Consider the following 7520-nt stretch of genomic DNA (forward strand, 5'->3'; position numbering starts at 1 on the left):
CGCTCTCTCGGGGATCCCGGTCACGTTCATATGTTGTCAATGAGGTACAAAACACTGCCATGTTCTGAACAGAAGACGGCCATTAGAAACATACGCACCAGTATGTAGGCCCTCAGACTTGGCTTAGGGCCATGTGCTACCTGACACTGGTTTCCAAGGCAACTCCCTGCCTCAGAGAGCAAGGCGCTCATGGCTGAATGCATTGCTGCAGGATGAAAGATTTATGGGCGCTGTGGCCATACGCATTCCTGGGCTTTCATACATTTTTGAAGCTGAGAGATAGAGGAATCTGCCCTGCCTTAAGACCAAGTGACCCAGTCCAACCTCCAACCAACCCCACCCCCCCAGTACATTCAAGCAAACTCGGGCATGTCCGCTCTTCAGAGGAGTTTGGACAGTGAATTTCTGGGGAGGAGAACGAGGACCTGGCCCTCTCTTGGCCTCTTGATTGTGTGTATTCTGGTGAAGTGGGCCTCTTTAAAACATGTGTATGGACTGCTAAGCTATGAATGCAGTACATCTTGGACAGAGTGGGGCATGAGAGTGAGTGAGTGAGTGATTGTGTGTGTGCGCTAAGGCTGGGACAGACAGTCCAGGCAGGCAAACAGGCTCTCTGCTCATTACTAATAATGATAATAAGAAGAAGAAGAAGAAGAAGAAGAAGAAGAAGAAACTTTATTTGTATAGCTTTCATACAAGAAATCCAGCTCAAATTCAGAATTCAGAAATTACATGCATTACATACAGCGTTTCACATGAAAATAGACATAGAATGAACATAAAAACAGTCAAATAACATGAAAATAGACATAGAAAGAACATAAAAACAGTCAAATAACATGAAAATAAAGTTGAAGTGCAGCAGTGAATAAGTGCAAAGCAAAGTGCGAAAAAGAAAAGTCATGGCTAGTTAAAGGCTAAAATGAAGAGATAAGGTTTTAGCTTTCTTTTAAAAATATTTAGTGAACTGGCTTCCCTGGTATCTATGGGTAGTGTGTTCCATTGCGTTGGGGTGTAACTGACAAAGGCTACATCCCCGATTCTCTTTCGGCTGTTGCTGTAAAACCTCCAGTAAACCAGCGGCAGATGCTCAGAGTGCTCTTGAAGGCAAGTACTTAACAAGGGAGTGTGAGGGCTCCCCGTCCTTTTGAAGAGCCTCGGCAGAGAGCGGGGCCTCATTTTGGGCCCCATCAAGCTCCGTGGCTCCCGGGACCCTCCCCCACGACCTCCCACACTGAGGGGTGTGGAGGAGGTGATGGAGGGGCGTAGTGAGCATGCGGGGTTAAGGGAAAAGTAAAGATCTTTTTTAAAAACGAGATATCAGAGGCCCGATGCATAAATGCATTTCCTCTTCATAAAATGCGTTTGCGGATGGGCTTAGTTTTGCCTCTTTACAGTAGAGGACAGTAAAGTGTATTTGTCTGCATGTTTAATATGTGATGTACAGTGAAAGTTTTGTCACATATAGTTAGATGCTCTGCCTTTAAGACATCAGCATCAAACCAGTAACATAAGCTAACAAAGTGGAGGGATATTTGCTTCTTGTCAAAGGTCAGACGTTGTATTTTGGTGGTCATGAGCCTGGTGTTGACTCTTGAGAGGGTGGGGGGGCGGGGGGGGGCTGCTCTCGTGACCTGAGTGGACTTCACAGTTCAGCCTGAACTTCTGTAACCTCTCTCTGAGCCGCTCACCACGCTCTCTGTCTCTCTCCTCCCCTCCCCCCGCTCAGCTCAAACCAACAGCCTCCAGCCAGCCGAAGACAGAAAGAGAGAGACAGAGAGAGAGAGAGAGAACAATGCAGGACAGGAGAGGTGTCCTTCCATGTTGCATGAATTTGCTTTTTACGAGCATTCCATTCAAATGCTGCCAATACTGTAGCATTACAATGAGAAAGAGCACAGCTTTAGACATGGAAATCGAGGAAGTCTCTCTGGTATTTGACTGTGGTTGAGCTAGCAATTACTTCTCTTGCTTGTTAAAAAAAAACCCCAACTGCTGATTGCCATTCAGTGGACCGTGTTTTTGCACTTGTATTTAACATTGTGAAACAGAGGTGGTTTGGCTGTTTGAAGCTGTGGAGAATGATATGTTTGAATGAAGAGCTTGGCAGCTGAAATCAGAAATATTCTGTGCTGAAGCTAGTGTGTGTGTATGTGTGTGTGTGCGTGTGTGTGTGTGTGTGTGTGTGAATTATTGAGTGGAGGGCAGGGGTGCCAGATGTAAAAGGGTCCAATTTGGAGAGGAGCAAAAGAGAGCTGAATTAAAGAGCTGGCTCTCCTGAAATGTCTCCATCTAAAAGGGCCTCAGAGGGCTTTAATTACAACAAACAAAGGTCCAGCTTTTCGCATGATATCAAGTCTTTTGTGAAACAAAACCAGTGTGGTTGTGTAATATCAACCCAGATTTTTTTTCTCATACAATGCGAATCAGAACACGCTGCCATGCTGGCTTTAAAAATATATTTTCTCTTTACTGTTCGAACGGCGTTGATTTTTCTCGCCTTGCCCACCTGTTTAAGAATACATACGACATGCTGCTTTGATAACATTAGTTAAATGCCAGTGATGTGATTTTTGACATGTGGTGTGTGGAGAGCAGTGAGGCTGTGTGAGTGGACGTGAATGCATTGATTGTATGTCTGTCTTGAAGGACGTCTGAAAGGCACCCCAGCTGATTCTGTGTCTCACCCATCGCGAGTATGTCTATGTGGCTCTGCTACTTTGAGCAATACGTTTCCTCTCCGATGCTGGAGATGTAAATTAACCAGAGCGATCACAATCGGAGATAAATTGGAAAAGGGGATTGGAGGAGAGAGAGAAGACAGAGATGGAAAACACACTTGGCAACATAACCAACACAAAAGACGAGATGTGAATCAGTTTTTCCAGTCTCGGGGGGTGGGGTGGCGGTGGGGGGGGGGTCACTGTTATGCGGGACAGCGGTGTGTATTAATGGCAGACGAGCGTGTTTGAGAATGGTAAACCCCACAGAAAAAACATGGTCTTGATGAATATATGGAGAGCGGAGGCAAGCAGGCAGCGTTTCCACGGCGCACTGACCAGCAGAGATGGCCAGCCAGGTAATTGGTTGGATGCAGCTTGTAAATCAGGCTAAACAAATCTATCTGACAGCTGGCACCCTGTCTGACAGACACTGGGTAAAAGGGGGGAGGTGGGGGGGGGGGGCGGCACAGGGGAGAAGGGAGAGAGAGATAGAGATTGAATATAATGATTGGGGCGTGGGGGCGGGGGGGGGGGGGGGGGGGAGAGAAGATGGAAAACTGGTGCATTTGCAGGGGACAGAGTGAGTGTGTGGATGTGAGTGTGTGACGAGTAATACGGATTAAGGGGACAGTGGATGGAAAGATGAAAAGGGAAGAAGGTGTGTGTGTGTGTGTGAGTGTGTGTGTGTGCGTGTGCGTGTGTGTGCGTGTGCGTGTGAGTGAGTGTGTGTGTGTGTGTGCGTGCGTGCGTGTGTGTGTGTGCGTGTATGTGTGTGTGCGTGAGTGTGTGTATGTGTGTGTGCGTGTGTGTGTGTCTGTATGTGTGTGTGTGTGTGTGTGTGTATGTGTGTATGTGTGCGTGAGTGTGTGTATGTGTGTGTGCGTGTGTGTGTGTCTGTATGTGTGTGTGTGTGTGTGTGTGTATGTGTGTATGTGTGTATGTGTGTGTGTGTGTGTGTGTGTGTGTGTGTGTGTGTGAGTTTGTGTATGCGTGTGTGTGCGTGCGTGCGTGTGTGTGTGTGTCTGTATGTGTGTGTGTGTGTGTGTGTGTGTGTATGTGTGTATGTGTGCGTGAGTGTGTGTATGTGTGTGTGCGTATGTATGTGTGTGTGTGTGTGTGTGTGTGTGTGTGTGTGTGTGTGTGAGTTTGTGTATGCGTGTGTGTGCGTGCGTGCGTGCGTGCGTGCGTGTGTGTGTGTGTGTGTGTGTGTGTGTGTGTGTGTGAGTTTGTGTATGCGTGTGTGTGCGTGCGTGCGTGTGTGTGTGTGTCTGTGTGATGGGCAGCTGAGCAGTATTAGTAGACACTTACCTTCACAACAAAGGCACTGACTGTTTAGTCCATTTTTTGTTTTAAACAGGAAATATTGATGTGAACTTAAAATGATCGATGAAACTGTCATCATTTATCATTTTGCTCGGTATTTACCTATTCAATATATCCGACCTTTTTTTTTTCTTCTTCTTTGCCATTTCAATCACCCAAAGAGCATTTCCAAGAAAACCAATGGATGGCACGTTGCTGGCAAAGGGAGCGCGTTTGAATGTAAGTCTCCTCAGTCCCAGCCAGTCATGCATTTGTCATGCAAAGCTGTCCCCCTCCTTCTGGCCAGTCTGCCAGAACACAATGGAGCTGCCCGTTTTCCCAGGCTCCCCCTCTCCCAGTGGCCTGGGGTAAGAAAGGCCTGCTGGTTTGACCAGGGTGACCCCTCTCCCTCTGCTACTCACTCACTCCCATACAGCTGGCCCCAGACCTTTTCCAACCATCAATATTCATGCCTCATTCAAAATTCATTCTCACCTCCTTGGCTCCACAGAGGATGTAGTTGCCTGAAGTAGGATCGTGTATTACATTTTATTTTTCCAAGAAAGTTTTTGTCCCTCTTATTTAATAGAGCAGATGCTTGACAGCGTACGTTTTAGAAAGCGCATATTTTTTTGTTGTCTGTCGATTCTTGATTTGTGTTTACTTTGTAGGGCAGTCAAGTTTCTGTGCTAAAAATAAACCGGTGTGGACTTGCACTAAAGATATGTCAACGTTTCGCTTTAGGTCGGTGACCTCAGTCACATTTTTGTTTCCAAGCCTCTTTAAGATAAACAGTGTAATGAAAAAACGACAGCAGTCCCTTATCGCTCTTCCCACCTTTGACCAATTTCCGCATGTTTCCACATAATCAATAGACTTTTCTGTAGGAAGTTCTAAAATACCCTACTGTCTAATGGTTTTTTGCTCCCCGGTACATTAGAAATAAAATCCTTAATCATATTTTTTCTTTTTCTTTTTTAAATCTAAGACAGATTTTTTTTTTTTTTTTCCCTCAACGATAACAGCCCGCCGGACTTGGGGTGCTGGCAGAGCTGCGAAAGTGACATTTGGGCATGAAACCTGGTAGTTACAGGAAAGGGGAGCAAGAGTTAGCGCAGAGGCTCTATATCTGAAGTATGTAAGTTATGTGACTTAGCTCGGCTCTGAGACTCCTCAGCAGGAATGTGACAGATCCGGAACTCGCGTGGACACGCTCTGTCCTGCTCTTCGGTCTGCCCCTGTGTCTCGCACACCATCGCGCTCGGAATGTTTCTCCGAGTTCCTGATTGACACAGCCCTTCCCTCACTCAGTTACAGGAGAGTGAACTCTCATAGATCATACCTGGAATGTGTACTGCACAGTCACACAGCTCTTCTGGGAGTGGCACCCGTGTTAAGATGTGTCTCAGTGAACAATGTCTTATAGCAGTGCCAATATCTTCTGTAAGAGCTAGTGTAGCATAACTATGATACAGCAGCACGGTCAAGAAATGGCACTTAACAGCCACGTTTTAATTCCAAATCTTGGGTCTTAATTAATGGAAAATGGTGAGTGACTGCTCCCAGCCAGCACATGAGCAACCTGGAAACTGGAACTAAACTCAGTTGTAAAATATACCTTTGAAAAAGGATCTGAAGCTCTCGGAGTTGGGTTTTGCCAGTTAAGTAAGGTAAAGGTTCAAAGGTTTGGAGGTGTTTGTTGTTGTGTTCAGTGGTTGTTGCTGTGAAAAGGCTCTGATGTGCAGGGGCAGAATTTGAGGTCTTTAACAGGACGTGAGTGGACAGTGCTGGGCCATTTTCAGCTGTGAGCTACTGCTTTGTCTGCAAAGTGAAACGTTGGCACATTCCACACTACAGGCCAGACTGTATTTACATTGTCACTAATTTGTTTAGGGTTTTTTTTTTTTTTTTCATTCTGCAGTAGGATGATGTTTTTGCCCTTGATTCCATTTACAGAGCAGCTACTCCTACATAGCTAAAAACAAAAGCTGAAAAGTGTAGAAGAATTGGAAAAGTTCATCATATGCACCTTGGAGTAACACACTGACTGGCCAGTGGACAAAAGCTAGCAATGGAAGTAACTGTTTTTAGCACACTTACATCAGAACAAGACAAATATGTTGTTGACTGGAACATTCCACACAAGTAAACAACCACCTTCCATTGTTTTAAGTCGCGCCTATTCTTCTTTATAAGCAGGTAGTTATGAATAAGTGCCCTACCATTGAACAAAGGTCGTTTTCTCAGAGTTTTTGTAACAAATATTAGATATTCGGTATGACGATTTCAGCTGATTACTTGTCTTCATATTTGATATGTTTATGTAATAGTTTACCAACATTTTCTTTTCTTTTAACTTCAGGAAGTTTCTTATGAATATGCCAGGACTTAAACCTCTGAAATAACTGATCATTTCCTAACAAGTGCTATCTCTCAAATAGGTCATAATTCCTTCATTTTAAACATTAGCAGTTCATGAGGGCAACTATTCTATTTCACTTTATTTCGGACAAAACATTTTGATGTCAGTCATCACTCCATGGCAACTGGTGATTTTGACAATGCAGCATGAGTTTTAAAGTGCATGGATAAATGTTTTTATGCATACTTTTGTAAAGTGCCATTGTCTTCCTGCAGACATGATCCCCTTTCCTATCATATCATTTCTAAAGCTATTGACATTCGCCATAAACCTGGTGGATAAAACAACCAACACAGGCAATCTGTGTCTGTATTTTATGCTCAGAATGTGGGAGACCTTTGTCTCACGGTAAAAGGTGTTATTTTTCCTACATACCGTTTTTTCACTTACAATTAAACATCAAGATGAAAGAATCCTCAAATATTATTCTGAATAAAACCTCACATAAATTAGTTTTATACAAATTTACATTTCAATTTCAAATTTTCTTTTTGGTCAGAGGAAACTGAAAGGGCCTCTTATGTCTTCTAGTTTCACTTAACATTTTTGAATTCTTATAAAAACAAAGTAACAGAAGAAAGACCCATCTGTCATTGACAGGAAAAGGCAAAAAGTCACAAAAGAAAAGGATCCAGAGCCCAGTGGAAGAGAGAGTAGGCAGCGTCCTCTCTGCTCAGTCTGACATGCACGGGGAAGAAAGAATCCAAGGGCAAGTCTCTAAATTTACAATCAAATGTCAGTTCCATGCCAACAGAGCATTTAGAAGGGTAGCCACACACACACACACACACACACACACACACACACACACACAAACTTTCTTGAGCACTCCCAGCTAAAGTAAGTCAGTGGAGTTTGCTAAACAGCCCTGGCACTTGAATCAGAACCAAGTTATATGATCAGATGAGACAAAAATAGCGCTCTTTGGCTACACACAGCACCAGTGGTTTGACATCAAAATAAGGATGGATGGACGCATAAAAGAAACTCGCATCTACTATACAATATCTTGCTGTTGTAGGCCTTTTTTTGTTGTTGTTTGTTTCAAACACTTTTTATGGTCGATGGCTGAG

The sequence above is a fragment of the Chanos chanos genome, chromosome 13 (genome assembly GCF_902362185.1).
Source record: "Chanos chanos chromosome 13, fChaCha1.1, whole genome shotgun sequence".
Classification (NCBI taxonomy): domain Eukaryota; kingdom Metazoa; phylum Chordata; class Actinopteri; order Gonorynchiformes; family Chanidae; genus Chanos; species Chanos chanos.